Below are 20,940 nucleotides of genomic sequence, written 5' to 3'. Positions count from 1 at the left end.
AAGGGAATGGTCCTGCATCAAACCCATAATAAATGGAAGCACTAATTTTAAAATAGGATCTGACTATAATCCCAATTGCTTTCCAAAGTCACAGATCGAAGTCATATAATTCTAAACAGAACAACAAAAAAAGATCAATGTCTACTCCCTAATAATTGATGGCTTAATTGATTAATTGATGCACTGTTTTCTGTTCTTCCCATATTCTGATATTCAGGTTTTCCCCTTTGTGGACATGGAAGTGGGAAACCGCACCATCCTGACTGAATTCATCTTGCTGGGCCTCTCTGCAGACCCCCGGTGGCAGCTGATTCTATTTGCAATATTTCTGACGCTCTATTTGCTAACCTTGTCAGGGAACATGAGCCTGGTCATCTTAATCAGGATAGATTCCAAGCTACATACACCTATGTATTTTTTCATTGGCAGTCTGTCTCTTTGGGATTTCTGGTACACCTTTGTATATACTCCTAAACTCTTGGCCAACTGTATCTCAGAAGACAGGCGCATTTCCTTGGCTGGATGTGGGGCTCAGTTTTTCTTTTCCTGTTTTGCAGCCTATACTGAGTGCTATCTCCTCGCAGCCATGGCGTATGACCGCCATGTAGCAATTTGCAATCCATTGCTTTATTCGGGTATCATGTCCTCTTCTCTCTGCATGGGTCTTGTTGCTGGCTCTTACATAGGAGGAGTTTTAAATGCTGCAGCCCATACTGCCAATACTTTCCGGCTGAGTTTCTGTGGCAAAAATATCATTGATCACATTTTCTGTGATGTTCTACCATTGATAAAAATTTCCTGTTCAGATACTCGAGCAGCTGTGATAATCCTGTCCAGTATGGTTGGCTTCACTGTCCTCTCCTGCCTTCTTGCCATCCTCATTTCATATTTCAACATTCTCCTGGCCATCCTGAGGATCCGCTCAGCCTCAGGAAGATTTAAAGCATTTTCTACCTGTGGTTCCCACCTGGTCTCGATCATGCCCTTCTACGGTTCCTTGCTCTTTGTTTATTCAAGGCCTACTTCCAGCAACTCCCAGGAGACAAAGTGGCTGCCCTGTTCTACACCATCATCAACCCATTGCTCAACCCTCTCATCTACAGCCTGAGGAATAAAGATGTCAAAGAGGCCTTCAAGAAAGCAATAGTGTCCATTCCATCACAGGCATGAAGGTTATTTTTGACTATTTTATTATAGTTTACAATTTATTGACTGTAGGTATTTGTTTGTTTGATTGATTTTTTTTCTTTGTTTTGTTCTGTGGTACTGGGTATTGAATCCAAGAACTCATACATAAATGACAGGCAAGTGCTATGCCACTGAACTGTGCTATTTATGATGTAGCTGTGCTACATAAATAAACCCCCTCTTTTTTTTTTTTTTTTTTGAGATAAGTTCGCCTCAGTAAATTGCCTGGGATGACCCTGAACTTGTGCATTAAGTTCATTTTGTATTTTGCATCAATCTTCCAAGTAACTGACATGGCAAGTCATGTGCCACTGCAGCCAATAGACTTAGAAATACGTTAATACAGATTTCTATATTTCCTTCATAATTGACAATTTATACTTGTAACAATGAAACATTGAACAAAGCCCTCTTTTATGATTATCATTACTTTTTGTGATGTACATTTTCTAAGTCTATAATACTGAATAGTTCAAACTTCTGTATCTTTGTCCATTATATTTTTTATAAAATTTTTGCTCTTGATTTTCTTTGGGACATTTTGGAAAGAGTAGAAAAGGATTTAATGGTTTTTTGTTTGTTTGTTTGTTTGTTTTTGCATGTAGTCTGAGTTTTAAGTAGGCAAGCAGATATTATTGATAAGCAAATGATACAAAATGCTGAGATTTCTGGAACTTTATTTCAGATTTACAAATATTAATTTTTTAAGTTGTCCCCTCCAAATTTCCTCCAAAGGACCTCATTGAATACATAGAATATATTTGTGTAAACTTCTTACTTCCAACATTAACATAATACTTGTCAAAGTGTTTAGTGTTATTTAAATTTAATAAAAATTCACAATGAAACATGTATTTTGGGGATCTGGTATCAATTTAAGAGAATAGTATCTCTGCAAAGGAAGTGAATATTCCATAGTACTCTCTCCCTGGGGTCACAAAATGTAAGCCAAAGAGGGGAAAATAACATCAATTATTGACTGAAACAAAATCAAACCATCAGATTAGCAAGCACCCCACTAGTCCTGGAAACAATGATCATTTTCCTCCAACTGAAAATTTTGTGTAGAAAGTGACATTTCCATATTAATCACATGGCAGGTGTTCAGTTGATGTTTTTTTCAATATACTTGTAACAATGAAATGTTGAACAAATGGTTTTAATACCATTGCAATTTAGGGATTATCAATTATATTTTATATGAGCAGTTTACAGTTTAGAGGTTAGAAATTTATAGCTATTGAGTAAAAATTATAGTCTTAAGTAAAAAGCATGCTGCTAAGTATTAGAAATGTTTTAAAACAGGTTCTAGAACATCAGTGAAACATGTTTAATTACTTATTAAATTTTTATTTATTTCTTATCTTCCAATGTTTATCATATTTGCATTCATGTTATTACTAGGGTCTTGGTAATATTATTTAAACACAAATCTTGAGTTTAGAAAACTTTTACAGACATAAAATAAACTTAATATACTCTTATGCCAGACCAGGATACAGTCTCTCTCTCTCTCTCTCTCTCTCTCTCTCTCTCTTTATATATATATATATATATATATATATATATATATATATATATATATATATATATATCTTGATTCTTGTTTGAATTATAGATGTGAGTTGCTTCTCACAAAAGGATTGAGGTAGGTATTTTCATAGGAGTATATAAGTGTGTGTCTGTACACATATGTGCATGCATATATACAGCATTGGCACAGGTTAACATTACTAGAAATGCACTAAGTAGCAATTTTCTTATTAGTTCAAAATAGCTTACACAGTACAGGCAGAGTTCACATAAATTCTTTCTTTTTTGGGATACTATCTAAATCAAAAATCTTGGAATTATGCCATTGGACCTCCTCTCTACTGATTACTGTGCATTACAACAAGTACTAATGCACCTTTTTTCCAAGTTATATGTTAACATGCATGACAACCAGTGTGTATCAGGCCTTCCTACTCTGTGTGGAGCTTCTGCATGCTCTAGGTCTACTTGAATAAGTTCCTGTTTCTACAAAATTCTTTCCCTACTGCTGAAATGGATATATACAAGAACATATTTATGCTTTATAAACATGTATTGATTAATATTCTCTTATTTTAAAATATTAAACAAAATTAAATGAAACATTCATATTTCCCTTTCCATTTTGTCACTAATTGTGTTTATTCTCTAATAAAATTGTACCTTCCCATTAATGTGTATTCATATTGTTCAAGTTGTTGTACTGCCCCATAAATGTTTTTTGTTATAATAACTGTGTTTTCATGCTTGAAATGTCACAACTTGGATGTAGAAGTCCTTGTAACTTAACCATTACAAAATAAAGAGCCTTCCTCAGAGTTATGCCATATCTAAAAAAAATCATTATTGTGAGGGGCTGGGGTTGAGGCTCAGGGGTAGAGTGCTCGCCTAGCATGTCCGAAACTCTGATTCATCCTCAGAACTACATAAAAATAAACAAAATAAAGATATTGTGTCCATCTACAATTAAAAAATAGATACTTTAAAAATCATTATTGTGACTTACTTATTCCTCTATGAAGAAATATATGAAAGAGATATACATTAGAAGGATCATACCTGCTCCGTCTAGTTTGCATGGACCTAATGGTGAGTGCCTGTGTACCTGTGTGTTAATGCTTCTGGGGGAGAAATGCACATATAAAAATGATTAAGATATTATGTTAACAGAGTGGAAAGTAATAAATATCATGTAATTATTCATCATAGCAAAATAGTAGCAATTAGTTGAATGTATTTGTACTTAATTCTCGGAAATAATTATATAGGGAATATTGTATGTGTATCAGTCAAACAAATCTTTTATGTCAATCAAAGTGGGCTCTTCTATATTTTTACAAAAGCAGATAAGTATTTGGGGCTTATAAGTACTTTTCTTGTTTGTTTGTTTGTTTGTTTGATGTTTCAACTGCTTTAAGTCTCAAGTAACATAATATTCAATTCAAATGCTATATCCCATATTCAAATTTTATCTCCTAAATTGTCCTACTCTTCCTATTTTAAGTCATGTGGAAGCATGATAACTTGTAAAGAATTCTAGATCATGAAAATTTTGTCTTTGCTTATCCTCAGAAAGAAATGATTTGGCTTTTATTTATGTAGTTTATTCAGAGCCTCTTTCACATCCTTATTCTTCAGGATTCAATATGGGAAACACTACAGAACAATTGTGTAAAGTACAGAATGATGGTGTCCATATCCAAAGAATACCTAGATAGGGGGTGAGTGTAGACATAGAGGGTGGAGCCATAGTACAAGTTCACTCAGACTAGGAGGGAGGAGCAGGTGGAGAAGGCCCTAAGATGGCTGGCCCTGAGAGCAGCGGATTCACAGATGGTGGTGATGATGAAGAAGAGATAGGAAGCCAGGATGAATTCACTGGGAGTCATGACCTGGAGGCCAGGAACAGGACCAACACAGACTGAGAGCCATCTTTCCTACCATAGGCCAGCTGTGCCATGGTGGGATATTACAGAAGAAGTCAACAGTGGCATTGTCCCTATAGAAAAAAATCCAGGGCAAAACTGTCTTCGCTGATGATGAAGGCTTTGATAAAGCCAAGAAACCAGGCAGCTATAAAAATGCACCATAGCTTTATAGACATAACCTGAGAATAACACAATAGCTTTGAGATGGCTCCATAGTCTTCCTAAGCTATGGCAGCCAGCAAAGAAGATGCTTTAGGGATGCAGGCCACTGAGATCTTTGGATAGGATAATAAGAGATCAAAAAGAAGCAGATTTCCAGTAAAAAACAAAAAAATTCATAGGTGGAGCTGGGAGTCATTACAGATCAGCACCTCAGCACCACAAGGGAGGTGTTTCTTGTTACAGTCAAAATGTACATGGCAAAACACATCACAAAGAGGACCAGCCACCTCACAGGATCCATCATGAAATCTCAGCAGGATGAATTCAGTCCTGTGTGATACCCTCTCTCCATGACTACAAGGAAAGTCACCTAAGAGGAAAAAACAAGGGTTCAGGTTGAATCACGTTGCTAAATAAACGAAAAGTATCCTCATTAAATAAAGTCTCAGAAAGGGTGATGAACAAAAATGTGTATTTATTTAGGAAAATCTAACTGAATGCAAGAAAAAGGTAATAATTAAAAGAATTGATAGTATTTCAAATATAGTGATTATAGTTTATTACATTATGTCAGTGTCCGCTTTGCATTGCTGTGAACAAAATACCTGATAAGAACAACTTAGAGGAGGAAACATTTATTTTAGCTCATAGTTTCAGTGGTTCAGTCCATGGCTGGCCAGCTCCATTGTTCTGGGATGGATGTGAGGCACAGCATCATGGCATCCAGGCATGATACAGGATCACTACTCAGCTTATGGTGACCTGGACCCCAAGAGAGAAAGGGACCACAGGGGAGAAGAACCCATCTGGAAATTGACTCCATTGATCCATCTTCTCCAGCCACACTCCACCTACATACATTATGACCTAGGTTGTTCATTCTAACTAGGAGGGACTGATTAGATCACAACTCTCGTAATCCAATCATTGTGGCATCCCTGTTTGATACAGGATATCCAAACCACATATCCAAACCATACACTGTCACATATGACTATTTTATAAATATATGTAGATGTAACCTACCTTTCACAAAATAGGTTTTATTTAATTATCAACTGACTCTATAAATTAAGTATCACAGTTCTCATTATAGAGTAGAAAATAGGTATGGAGCAGTTAATTATTTTCCCCAAAGTAAAGTCAGAAATAAATACAGGTAGGAATTGAACTGACAGCTATTGGATCAAAAAGTTTGTGATTTTCCTTCCCACCATGGGAACCTCAAAACCTTTGTGTACCTGTTCTTCTATACTATTATCACTTTATACATGCATCACTTATCCTTAGTTCTCTAAATATAAATTTTTCAACAAGATTATATTTACATGTATCAATGACTCATCACCTAATTTTGAAGTAATAAAAAATTTCATGTTAACTAATGTGAAAATTTTGTCTAATGAGATAATTTAAATAAGGCATAATACTGGTTAAAAGTATATTGTCAACTTTCTACATTATGTATCACAATAATACTTAATGAGCATTTAATACATGTCAGGCACTCTACTTATTGCTGTAAATAAGTAATCTTGTAGAGTAACTGTGTTTGTTCTAATTTTACAAATGAATTTTTTGAGACACAGAAGTGATTGTGCATACCTTGTTCAAAGTGACAGTTAGCAGTTGGCAAAGGCATGATTCAAAACCAGTTCTCCCTGTGGTCCTCATCTGTACCCAGACCTGCATATCTGCCTAGAATTACTATTTTTAGACACTCTGTTAGCACTAAGGCATGTGGAAACTAGAAATAGAACCACCATATGACCCAGCTAGCCCACTCATCCATATATGTCCAAAAGAGTTAAAATCAGCAAATTACAGTGACACAGCCACATCAATATTTATAGCAGCCCAATTCACAATAGCCAAGCTATGGAACCAACCTAGGTGCCCTTCAATAGATGAATGGATAAAGAAAAAATTTGGTGCATATATATACACAACAGAGTATTACTAAGCCATAAAGAAGAACAATTTCATGGCATTTGCCAATAAATGGATGGAACTGGGGACTATCATACTAAATGAAATTAGCGAGTCTCAAAAAGTCAAGGTTGAATGTTTTCTCTGATACTTGGAAATGGATCCAAAATAAGGATGGGAGAAATTTTTTAAAAAAAGAATAGAATAAAGATCAGTGAGGTAGACAAAGGGGAATGAAAGGAAGGGAGCAGGGATGGGATAGGGAAAGCCAGTGAAATGAATCTGACTTTAAATTCCTGTGTACCTCTATGAATACCCCACAGTGAATCTCACCATCATGTACCTCCACAAGACACTAATTTTAAAAACTCATAAGTAAATAGAAGATCAGTAGAGTAGAGGAAAGGGAATAGAGATGGGAGGATGAAAGGGGAAGGGAAAACACTGGGTACTGAATTAGAACAAATTATTTTCTGTGCTTTTATAATTATGTCAAAATGAATTCTATTGTCATGTATAACTAAAAACAACCAATAAAATAAACAAAAAAATGTTTTATTAAAAAAGAACTAAGACATGTGGCCTGATGTAAAGAAGAAAGAATATATATATATACACTAGTTGTTTTGGTACTAAGGATTGAACTCGGGGCACGCAACCACTGAGCCACATCTCCAGCCCTATTTTGTATTTTATTTAGAGACAGGGCCTCACTGAGTTGCTTAGCATTTCCTCCTTAGTGCTTCACCCTTGCTGAGGCTGACTTTGAACACATGATCCTCTTGCCTCAGGCTCCCAAATCGCTGGGATTATAGTTGTGCACCATCAAGCCTGGCAAAAGGAGAGTATTTTATGGGAGAAAACAAATCTTTGTAAGTAAGTAAATGCGACAGATAATGACGGAATCAGTTACTATTATCTGATAGTAGGAGAGGGGGGCCTAAATTATAGAGACCCTGCTCAGAGCAGTAAGACAATATTATGTGTTCCATGAGGAGGAGGAGGAAGTGTGCCTCTATACTTGAAGAATGCACAACAGTTACTTTGTGTCAGAGGACATGTCCGCCAAGGAAAATTATCAAGTACAGAAATGGAAAATGGAATGTGAGCAGTTTGGTAGATCTTCCTGCTGTGTTTGAGGAATAATAGAAATGAAGTAATAAAAAATGTGACAATTACTTAACATGATACAGTTAAAATCATAAGATCACAATAGACTTTTTAGGTCACATGTAGGACGTTTGACTTTTTAGTAATTTTCTTTATGTTATGATCCTTTAACACCTTAGACTCCATTCTAATCCTCAAGACAATCCTTCTCAGGGCTAGTTAACTCCAAAATATAAAAATCATATTGCCAGAGAGCATGTGAACACCTTTCTTATGCACATCATCTAAACCAATGCCCACATCCCAACCACCTCCTTTATCTCTCATTCATATCAAGAGGATATTTCACCCGGCACTGATCATCCCAGGGCCAGATATATTCTCGCAAACATAGTATAAGTTCCTTTTTCTTCTACATCCTTACCATTTTTTCTATCAAAAAGAAAAATGTATTTTTATAAAAGTCTCCATGTTTCTGGAACCCATAAAAGTTAATTGTCTATGCTAACATCAGAGACCTAAGAGCAAAAACCTTGGGTGGATGTTTGATGGAGTGAAGAAACATCACCCTGGGCTCCATGATGGGTGGGGAGATCATTGAGGGGACTATTTTGCAAAGGTGGTGGGATGGGAAAGAGAATGCTGATGAGAAAGAGGGGTGTATCAAAGGGTTAGTAGCCCAGTACTACAGACAAAAGTTTGATTATTGCAATATTTTACCAAAACATGGAATACCACTAATTTCCAATTGAGCAACATTGCCAATTACATGTGAAATATTTTACATAAAAAAGAATTAAGAAATTTACATAAACTATCTCTTTAAATCTTCTGACAAATGTATGAGGAGAGTATTGCTATCTCCTTGTATGAATGAGTAAAATGAGATTAGATAAATTTGAATAAAATTACCAAGGGCTCAATTATAGAAATTTTAGCAATAGAATTGAGACATAGATCTGTTTTTACATTGTCTTTTAATGTGTACAACATTTTGCAACATAGCTGTGCACTTGTAGAATTGTTCATTCTTCACAGCATTGGAATGCAGACAAGACTCTTACAATATGCAATAGTGCTACTAATAAAACTGATACTTATTTTAGTATTTTAAAGTGTGACCTACAGAAAACTTGCCTTACAAGAACTTGGTGTTCCTTAAGAAAAGCAGGTTCCTGATCCCCAATCACAACCTGCCAAGTTTGTTCCACTGGGGTGGAACCAAATGACTCTCATGCAAAGAATTTGAGAGCCACTAGTTAACTGAGTGATAATCAAAAGCCTGACACTATTCCTCAGTCTTAATTTGAATTAACTTCTCTACAATAACCCTAAGAAGAGAAAAATCATCCTTATTTTATATATGAGGAAGTTGAGGCTTTACACTGTTGAGCACTGAGAGAAAACTTTCATCTTTGTTAACTGCTTAAAAGTTAAATGATTTTCCATCTGTTTATGCTTTAAGAAATCAGCTCTGTTTCCTAAGGACTATTTCCTATCCATTGCAGCACATGAGGACAACCTGATGCAGAAACCTTGATAGACACAGGATATTCTGGAAACAACTAGTTGGTCAGGGTATTTTGCACACTGGTTCCTTAGTTTTTTCCTATACCTGTCTGAAAAGAATACAAATGGCCACTGGTTACTTGTATCAGGAAATGTATATAGAATATTAAATGAAATGTTATAGTGGTTTTAGGGTAAAACACTGCCACTGGAGTCCATCCAGACAATCTGTCCTATTGACTCCTTTCTTTTCTGATCTAGGCTGCCCATTCATTCATATATTAGCAAAGATTTACTGTGTGTCTCTTAAACTCCAAGAACTGTCCTTAGCACTGGAGATAGCAATGAGAAAAACAGACAAACCCCCTGGCCTCTTGGCATTTGTGTTTTTGTGGGTTACTATCGCTGTTTGACCCTAGTGTCTAGTGGAGCCACGGAAAGCTGGATGGAGTAGTTTATCAGTACAGATAGTATGGCCAGTGGGATTATTCTCCAGTTTTTTCTATTTATTCACATGATCCCTGGAACAATCCTATAAAGAGTTATACAATAAAATGTAGACCGTTAGGTAAAGTTCCTTAACACAGGGCAACAACCTTAAGCATTGGTATCACTTTAAACTGCGTGGTTGTGTTATTATTGTAATGGAGGTCCTGGATTACCTGCTATTTCATATGTAGTAAAACAGGATAAAAGTTTTCTGCATCCATGGGACAATTTTTCTAAAGAAAAATATCCTGCCCTAAAATATCCCCTATATTGAGAAAGGGTTTTTTTGGTTTGGTTCTGTTGTTGTTTTTCTTGTTATTGTTGGTCTGCAGTGTTGGGGATCAAACACAAGGCTTCCTATGTGTTAGCCTAATACTCTGTCACTAAGATTCAAAGCAAGGCCTATGTGCAGGGTCTTCATAGCCATTGTGCAATGAAAAAAGTTCTTAAAATTACATCAGTCATAATACTAATTTTTATTTCATATTTCTAAATGTGAAATTATATGCCCTATATGCTTCAAATATTTGTAATTATATATCATAACTATCATATATCATATAAATATGAATTTATGCATTCTAAATTATTTCTTGGAAACCTATCCTGCTTTATAATCAAAATTTCTTTTGTGAGGTCAACAATGTGAATACTCTGACATGGTGAACTCCACTTTTGCTCTGCTTGGTTTAATATTATGGATTATTTGCTGTTCTCCATCCAGGTTCTCAATGACTCAGACTTGCTTCTCCCCTGGTATTATGACAGGTGACAGATGACCCTCAAGAGCTCCTGAGGGACACCTTCTATGATTGTGGAAGAAGAAATATCATAACCTTTTAACCCATGGAGACCTTACCTTTTCTCACGAGTTCTGAAAGTGACCTTTCCTACCTTAAAAATGGAAAAGAGCTTTTATTCCCTGTGTTTAAATTTAGTTATCTCCTCTACACAATTTGACTTTTATCTCAATATCCCATTTTAGTGTTAATAGATTCTACAACTGTGTAAATATCTAGCTGCATTTTTATGTATTTCTCCCTTCTAGAATAAACTTTTGTAATATTATGGTCATCCTTATCACTCTTACTAATAAATCTAAAATAGGCTTGGGGTTCTGAGAATATTTAATAAAACATGAATAAACATTCTCACAGCATCATAATTTCAATTATTAGATAGATTTCATAAAATAAGCATTTTGAGCTCAGAAAACTCCTATCATTTGCAAAAGGGATGCAAGTTTCCTGCTGAGTGTTGATCAAATCCTGGGGGTTTAGCATGGAGAACACCCTTATTTGGTGTTGGTTGTGGCAGTTAAATCTTCTCCATTCCTGGTAAAAGCTCTCTCAGCCACGCAGAGGGCAATCACACAGTGACTGAGTTCACCTTTCTGGGCATCACAGGAGACCCTGTCATGCAGCTCACTGATCCTCTTCGGCATGTTCTTTGGAGTGTGTACTCTGTAACCTTGGGAAAAAACAACACCCTCAGAGATTTGACCTGAAATAAACATTTCTTGTAAATTAAAAATTGGTCCCCTTATATTTAGTACCAAAATTCTTACATTTAAAATAGGAAGCAGGAAATTAAACTTCAAATGTTATATGTGATATAGTACAAGAAAATGAAACAGCCACAATTCTTTACTGATTTCCTCATTTCGAGAATGAATTCTGTTTTTTCCACCCATTGGTGTAGCATAGCCTGGGATTCACCTTAATGAAGAGGTGCAGCAGAGGCAGCCCCAGGCGGATTGCCAGCCTGAGTCTCAAGAGGCTTTTCACACTACCCTTCTCATACTTTGTAATCCTGTCATCATGCTGTAAATGAGCCTGGGAAGCTGGCTCAATAATGAGAAAGCTGGGTGGATTCTCTGTTGCTCAGCTGGTAATAGGCTGACTCAAAGACACAGGCCCATTCTGTATGTCCCAACCCCAACTAGATGATTTATTACTAATGAGTATTTTGTTTTACTCTTGGCATTTTGATATGCTATTGAGTTGTTTGCATTCTTTACATTTTGGATGTTACCATCTTAGCACAAGTATGTTTTAAAATATTTTCTCTCATTCCTTTTCTATTCACTAGATGTGCACTATCTTAGAAGGGCACAGACTATAACAATCCTGGTATTTTTTGAAACTTAAAAGATATACATAGTTATAATTTTCACTTCATTGTGCATATGTTTCAGGTGTCGATAATATTTTAACCTACAAATGAGAATCATTTTCAAGATTCAGTGGATTAAAAAATTTGATCAAATTGTTTAGTTTATAGATGAGGAATGTAAGCCCAGAAATTTCAACTTTAAAAGTATTTATCTCATTCCATAGTTAAAAAAAAAAAAACTAGCCAAATTCGGCTATGTGCATATATGAATGTACCACAATGAATTCCACTTTTATGTATAACTATTAGGCATCAATAAAAAATATAAGTGACAGATCAGTAAAGTAGAGGAAGGAGATTGAAATGGAGTAAATAATTATATATATTAATGATATATATAATAAATAAACATGTATATATTTGTGAATGTGTCTAAATGAACCCCATTATTATGTATAACTATAACACTAATAAAAAAGAAAATTCCACCAGGCCTACTCTGCTCAAACCACAATTAGCAGATGTTTATTTTCTTAAGAGGGTTTTTTTAAGCCCTCTGCTAAGAAAATTTAATAATGAATTTCAAAGGAGAAATATTTAAAGGAATTCTGTCACTTATCCAAGAGCACTTATTGAAAGATACATTCAGAGCTCAGAGGTAAATCACAAGTGATAATAGGATTTTTTACAAAGTGATTATCTCACTTGTTAGAAAAGAAAGAATTATAAAGTCACAAGAAAAATAGGTATTATATTGCACAAAGCCCTGAGCTCAATCCCAGCACCACACACACACAAACACACACACACACACACACACAACACACACGCACATCCACATATGTATTATAACATTACAAGCCAGTTCTGAGGGTGGTAATGGGCCTCCTTAGCCTCCCAAGTTCCTCTCTTGACTTGTTTATTGTTCTTGAGGATGACTTTAGACAATGGTGTGATATAACATGCTGACATAAGAAGGCTGTAAAGCTGAGTGCAGTGGTGTACGCCTGTAATCCAGGCAGCTCGGGAGCCTGAGCAGGAGGATCTCAAGTTCAAAGCCAGCCTCTGCACAAGAGAGGCACTAAGGAACTGAGTGAATCTCTAGATAAAATACCAAATAGGGCTGGGGATGTGGCTCAGAGGCCAAGTGTCCCTGAGTTCAATCACTGGTAACGACCCAACAAATAAAAAAAGCAAAGAAGTACAGTACAAAATAGCCCAGGCTCTTCCAAATAGAAAAATGTCTCTTGATATCAAGATGCACCCCCTCCCCGCTTTAGCCCAGTGAGTCATGTAGGGATGACATATAAAACCCAAGACTGGCTAATTTGGAGCATTTTCTCATCTGCTATGTAGGGGGTACTTGAAGTATAATCTCTGGGACACTCTGCAGATTTCCAGATCCTTGGGGAATTGGCTTGCAAGGAACCCTTGGATTTTCTTGTCCCCTTTTGACTATCTGTAAGAAAGAAACCATTTCATGTAACCTGCAGGGTGTGTGTGTGAGTGTGTGGGTATGTTCTGTCTCACTGAACTCAAGACAATTTGGCAACAAGAACATGTGAATATACTTCACAAGAGTGCCCCTAGAAAAAAGTGTATTTTTTTTTCATTTCTGGTCCTGATTTCTTTATTTGCTGTGACTCAAAAATAACAGATTTCCATGAAAATAGATGCAGAGTAAAAAAAATGTTGTGCTCATAATCACTGTGAAATTCCAGGAAAATAATATTTCTCCCAACAATTTAACAAGGGAAATAGCAATAGTTACATGAAGTAGACAGTAGTGAAGATTTAGATTGAAAAATAGACAAAGGAACTTAGAGATTTCAAAAATGCCTATTATCTAAAAGAATATTTATTGTGAAAATCTTTAATGAGCAAAATAATGATTCCTAAGAGTTAAGGTTCTAAGAATGTATTTCTGCACTTATTTAGTTTTATGCATGAATTAATTAAAACTAGAGGAAGTTACTTTGTGATACAGCACATGTCTTCATTTAGCAGTCTTTTACAAATACAACATGAAGTTATACAAATCAATACCTAGGACCTTAATATTGGTAACCAAGCGTACTTGTTTACTAAAGCTGCTATGGCAAAACACCATACACTGGGAGGCAAACAAGAGAAATTTGTTTTCATTATTCTGTATGTTGGACATCCACATGCAAGATGCAACAGGGTTGGTTACTCTGGAAGCCTCTCTCCTTGGCTTGCAAATGCCAGTTACCTGCAGCAGCCTGACGTGGTCCTTTTCACTGTGTGAACACAGACCTGTTGTCCCCTTGTGCCGAAATGTTCTCCTCTGATAAGAACACACCAAAATAGTTGACTTGGAAACATCCTAACCACTTCATTTGAGCTTGCCTCTTCAAAGGTTCTGCCTTTAAGAACAGCCACGTTTTGAGGATCTAGACCTAATATGAATTTGGAAGGAGAAATAAAACCAGGTATAAATAGGAGTTTCATGAATGAGACAAGGAGTTGTAGCCTGGAGACAGAAAAGAGGATATGAGAAAGGAAAACATGGACCACAAGAAACACTGACAACAAGTTCAAAAAGTTTAATTTGTAGAATTTCTATTATCAGACACACTTAACAATTATGCTATGATTTAGATGCTTCACATTGACTTTAAATAACAAGTTACTCATTTCATCATATCCTAATTAAAATCATCCTCAAATTCCAGAAGGACATTAATTGATTCTTTGGAGACTTTAGTACATATTCCATACTGCTATGTGGGAGAAATCTCAGAGGAGTTTTGAGAAAATGCATATATTGAGTCCAACAAAAAGGCATGCCTAGACATCTGAGAACAGAGTTTGTCACTCCCAGGATCTGTCCTTTCTGACCAAAGGTAAGCACCTCAGGTCAAGTGCAGCAAAGCAGTTGGGCCTCTCTGTGATTACAACTAAAAGCTACAATTCAAAGAGGATAGGGTCTAATTTGTCTCTAAATGGATCACTGCTTTGATACACACAGACACACACACACACACACACACACACACACACACACACAAACACACAGAGAGAGAGCTTAATCATATTCTAAACAATGATATGTGCTCATCTGCAATTTTAAAATTGGGTCGGTAGTTTTGTTATACCATGAATAGTCACATAAGCAATAGAGAACACTCAAGAGGACAATAAATTGCCTTGCTTTTGAAGAAGTTGGCCTTGTGTTTCCCAAACTTCTAGGGAATGGTGTTTCATTTCTTAGTTCTCATTGTCAGAATCTAGAGGTCACATTATTCCTACAGAACTTTTACAGCTCCCCTGAAGAAAACAGGAGGGGATAGCTGTGTGAGCAGATCCCACACAATAAGGCATTCTGTAGGGGAGGCTTTAACATACTAAGCTCTGGCACAGTGTAGACCTATTATTTTACATTCCCACATCAATTGGAAATTTTTTTCAAAGTCCAGATGGATTTGAGGACATGAGAATGAATCTTTTTAATTTAATCTCTTTCTTAGTAGTAATACTGTACACTATGTTGGGGAAGTCCACCGGTTGGTTGATTTACAACCTGACTTATAACCTTGAACTACATTAGAATCAGAAAATGCATTAGACAAATAACTTCAAGACATAAGGGAAATTCTTCATTTACTCATTTACTAAGAGTCTCTTAGTTACTTAGTTACTTAGTTGCTGGATTAAAGCAGAGAAGTTAATGGAGCAATCTTTTGGACTTAGGGATGTTGCCTGTGTTCAAAAGAAACAGTGAATTCAATAAACAAGACTTGAGGGAAGCAAAACACCATGAACAGACAAAAACCAAAAGGATGGAGATTTGATGGTTGAAAGAGATTATGGGGGAAAAATAGTTAATAGGAAGGGGTGTGGTCATAAAATGCCATTTGAAGCATTGTAAACAAGGAGATAAATCCTGCAAATACACGAAGAATAATTTTTCAGGCAGAAAAAAATAGTCAATAATCATTGAGATTGAGGCAGAGATGTCATGTTGGTAGAACTATGGTAAAGTCAGCAAGGCTGCAACAGAATTAAGGAGAAATGAATGTTAGGATATTAGAATTTGAACACTAAGCCATGAATCAATTCCTAGCCATTGTAAGAAATTTAATTTTAACTTGGTATAAATTGAGAGATTATGGTATTTTAAATTCCACTTACTCCCTTTCTTGAGTTTCAAGTATCATACTGGATGCTATGTTGAAATAGAATATGGCAGGAACAGGTGATCAGACCAGTGAGAAGCTACTTCAATACTCTGAAAAAAAATGATGGTCATTTACACCAGACTGGTAGCAGCACAAGTGGCTAGAAAGACACAACTCAAGATAGATAAGGATGCAAGGATTTTCTGTATTATTAAAGAGCACAGAGAAGACTAAAGCTGTGGTTGATTCCTAATTTTTGGCTTGACAATCCGAAAAATTAAAATATCAAAATATTAATTCAGAAAATGAATAGACGCGCCACTTTTTAGAAACAGATTGGGAATTCAGAATTCAACATGCTCAACTAATTAACTCTTCTTATGGAAACATCAGCACTGGACAGAAACCTAGGCATTTTCAATTGCTAGAAATCTTAACCCGAGAATCAAGTGCAGAAAATTCAGATACATGTATTAGAAAGTTTGTGGACACTGTAGTATTATCTGTATATATGTGCATATACATACATATCTGTATATCTACTTATAATATTACAATTATGTTTGTCATGCCCTCAAAGAAGGACATCACTCCAAAAATTTTAGTCATTTTTTAATAAGATAAACAAGTTGAACCAAAATGATTGTACTGTCCTATGTATGCAAGGATAAATATGTATATGAAGATTCCTAATCTGTTCCTCTACATAGTATTGCAATGGGAGGCTACTTTTTTATAATGGATTCTATAAGAGATGTTAAGAAATCTGAATAATAGAATGTTGATGCTTGCAAAAGTATCAAAAAATATTTAGATGCATAAAATATGTTGCTGGAAGGAGATGACTGTACTCTCCTAAAATCACCCACATAATCAGTATTAGAGCTATATCCCTATTAGGATTCCTCAGTCCAAGGCCAATAAACTTTGTACTTCCAATAATATCACTCCTTTGTCAAATTATATTAAGGTTGGATGTAATCACCTCTCTTTCTATTTTTGTAGCTCTTGTCTGTGTTTCTATCATATCCAAAAGAGTCACTGCTAAGACAAATATCAAGCATTTGACCTGTGTTTTCTTCTAGATGTGCATAGTTTAATATCTTTTATTTATGTCATTAATCCATTTCAGGTTAATTTTTATGAGTGGTGTGAAACATGGGACCAATGTCATTCTTTTGCAAGTGGATACTTAGTTTTTCCAATGCCCAACAACAAAGAAATTCTCCTTCCCCCATTGTGTATTTTTTGGTGAGATTTTCAAGGATCAGTTGCACAGATTGATTTCTGGGCTCTCCATCATGTTCCATAAGTCTACATGTGGGATTCTATGCCAGTCATATGCTCTTTTAATTACTATGGCTTTGGAAAATAATTTAATATCAGGAAGTGTGAAGCCTCTATATTAGCTTTTTGTTGTTGTTGTTGTGATGACCCTAGATACACTGGAGCTTTTGTAGCTCCAAGTGAACTCTAAGGTTATTTTTTCCCATTTCTGTTAAAAATCTTATTGCAACATGGGTGAACATGTAGAACATCATTTTAGTGAAGCTGAGCAGACTGAAGAAGACAAACACAGCCATTATTACCTAACTGTGAAATCATAGAAAGGAGACCAGGGTGGTTGCTGCCAGAAGCTGGGGAATAGGGAATTGAGGAGACAGAGGGCATAGCCTCTCTGTTGAAGCAGAGTAAGTTTAGGGCTCCAATAGACAACATGATGCTTACAGTTGACAATACCAAATTGCATAATTGAAGTGTATTAACATTTGATTTTACTTGTTCTCATTACAGAAAAAGTTAGCAAAAATATGTGAACCTTAAAAAATTACATAAGATTACATAACAAAAATAATAAATTTCTAGAATGTAGCAAAATTCTGAGTGACACCACCACCTGGCTTAATTTTTTGCTTCTTTGTAAAAACTTGATTGTTTTTTTGTTTGTTTGTTTGTTTTTTGTTTTTTTATTGTTTTGCCCCCTGGGATCTCAGTTCTCATAAATCAATCAATCATTACTCCTTTCCCTTTGAAGATAGCAGCCATTATTTTGATAAGTATTGTTTTTTTCTTTCCAGCTCTGCACTATGCATCTGATCTATATAGCATTGAAAATTCTTGGCATGTTCCGAGGTGAATATTGTGGGTTGAGGGCTTGTTAAAAGACTTTCCTGAGATTAAAGCTGCTAAGTACTGGAATTTGAATTGATACGGTTAGGGTTTGGATGTGAGGTGTCCCCCAGAAGCTCATGTGTGACACAATGCAAGAAGGTTCATAGAAGAAATGATTGGGTTGTGAGAGACTTCACCCAATCAGTGAATTAATCCCCTAATAGTGATTAACTGAGTGGTAACTGAGGTGGGAGGGTATGGCTACAGGACATGGGAATTCAGGGCATGGCTTTGGGGGTATATATTTGTATCTGGTAAGTGGAGAGCTCTCTCTGCTTCCTGACCACCATGGGAGCTTCTTCCCTCTGCCACATTCTTCCACCATGATGTTCTGCCTCATCTTCAGCCGGCCTTCTATGGACTAAGATCTCAAAATCCTTGAGCCCTCAAATAAATTTTTCCTCCTCTACAATTTTTCTGGTCAGGTCCTTTAGTCATAGCAGTAAAAAAGCTGACTAAAAGAGGTACACAGATAGAACTACATTTATTCAATTCTGCCTGTCCCAGACCTGTCTGCCTGCAACTGGACTTCTTCATAAGTTTTTAGTTAGCTCTTTACTCAGTTGGTCACTATATCATATAGAATGGCCTCATGCCCATGCTGGTGACCCAACTTCACATCAAGTTGAATAACAGAATTTGACCACATGCCTCAATATCCAGCAAGTTAGCTAAGGCTTATTTACCTGGTATTGACAAGTTTCCACAACTAAAAAAGAATCACAGAAAGCCTATTGATATCTGGGGTTATAAGCAAATGATTTACCAGGACATGTAAAACTCAAGAGTTAAATAACAGATTTCGCCCTGTAATCAATAGAGAGCTATGGTATATTTTTCTTTATCCCTTATTTTTTTATTGTTTTGCTTTGTGACTTTGGACTTGCTACTTAAAACTCTATGCTTCAGTTTCTTCAACTAAAACAATATCATAATAAAACCACCTGCTTTATAAAACAGGTGAGAATTCAATCAGTTAAGTATAGGACCTGAGAGGTAACTGGCAGAGAGTTCCTAATATGAGACTTCCAATTGCACTTGATAGCAGCAGGAAGAGTGCAGTATATCAGTATTCCTGTAAATACCATCACAATACTTGATACATAAGATGTTTTCTTAAGTTATGGACAAAAGCTAATTTTTTTTCAATTGCAGCCTATGTACCAAACATTCAGCTGAGTGTTCTCATGCGAATCTTCACATCATCAGACAGCCTGCCAAGAAGCTATTAGTCATCTTCATGAGCTGATTTCTTCTCCATTGTTTGATAAGGGAATGGCCCTGCATTAAACAGGTAATAAATAGAAGCTCTAATTTTAAAACAGTATTTTTGACTCCAACACCAGTAGTTTTCCAAAGACGCAGTCTGAAGTCTTATGATTCTATAGAGAGAGAAATCAATTTTCTCAATCCCCTTAAGAGTTATTGACTTAGTTGATATTCTGTTTATTTCTCTAACTATCTCAAATTATCACTAAGTTACATTTCACTTCAGTATGATATTCAGGCTTTTCCCTTTGTGGACATGGAAGTGGGAAATCGCACCATCCTGACTGAATTCATCTTGGTGGGCATCTCAGCAGATCCCCGGTGGCAGCTGATTCTGTTTGTAACATTTCTGATGCTCTATTTGCTAACCATGGCAGGGAATATGACCCTGGTCATCTTAATCAAGATTGATGCCCAGCTGATATGTACCATTTGCTTGGCAATCTGTCTTTTTTGGATTTCTGGTACACCTCTGTATATACCCCTAAAATCTTGGCCAACTGTTTCTCAGAAGATAGACGAATTTCCTTGGCTGGATGTGGGGCTCAGTTTTTCTTTTCTTGTGTAGCAGTCTATACCGAGAGCTATCTCCTCGCATCTATGGCATATGACCGCTATGTGGCAATCTGTCACCCATTGCTTTATTCAGGCACCATGTCTTCTTCTGTTTGTAATCGGCTTGTTGCTGGATCCTACATAGGAGGCTTTCTGAATGCCATAGCCCACACTGCTAACACCTTCCGCCTGAGTTTCTGTGGTAACAATGTCATCGACCACTTTTTATGTGATGTTCTACCATTGGTAAAAATGTCCTGCACAGACACTCGGATCTATGTCATAATCCTTTCCAGTATGGTTGGCTTTGCGTTTCTCTCCTGCCTTCTGGCCATCCTCATCTCCTATGCCCACATCCTCCTGGCCATCCTGAAGATGCACTCAGCCTCAGGTAGGCACAAGGCATTCTCCACCTGTGCTTCCCACCTGGTCTCCGTCATGCTCTTCTATGGATCTCTGCTCTTCGTATACACAAGAACCAGTGCCAGCTACTCCCTGGAGAGCGACAAAGTGGCTGCCCTCTTCTACACCATCATCAACCCATTGCTCAACCCTATCATCTATAGCTTCAGAAACAAAGATGTCAAAGAGGCCTTCAGGAAAGCAATACTGACAACACAACCACAAGCTTGAAGGTCATCTTTTATGCGTTTATTTCAGTTGACAAGTTGTTGACTTATAGAGATGGTTTGTTTATTTGATTTATTTTGTTATGTCTTGTTCTTTGGTAACAGGTATTGAATCCAAGGCCTCACACATGATGGGCAATTGCTCTACTACCATCCTCCACCAACATTTTTTTTTTAACAAGGTTATACAAAGTTGCCCTGGATAGCCTG

The 20,940-nt window shown here is 36.3% G+C and overlaps 2 pseudogenes; both read left to right on the top strand.

The window, feature by feature from the left end:
- The first annotated feature begins 235 nt into the window (after window positions 1-235).
- LOC114081169 (olfactory receptor 9G4-like) lies at window positions 236-1,170 on the top strand (annotated as a pseudogene).
- Window positions 1,171-19,778: 18,608 nt separating this feature from the next.
- Window positions 19,779-20,734, top strand: LOC114081170 (olfactory receptor 9G4-like; annotated as a pseudogene).
- Window positions 20,735-20,940: the final 206 nt, after the last annotated feature.

This window comes from Marmota flaviventris, chromosome 9 (genome assembly GCF_047511675.1).
Source record: "Marmota flaviventris isolate mMarFla1 chromosome 9, mMarFla1.hap1, whole genome shotgun sequence".
Lineage (NCBI taxonomy): Eukaryota > Metazoa > Chordata > Mammalia > Rodentia > Sciuridae > Marmota > Marmota flaviventris.
Note: the sequence above shows the minus strand (reverse complement) of the source record. Positions and strands in the feature narration are given on the sequence as shown.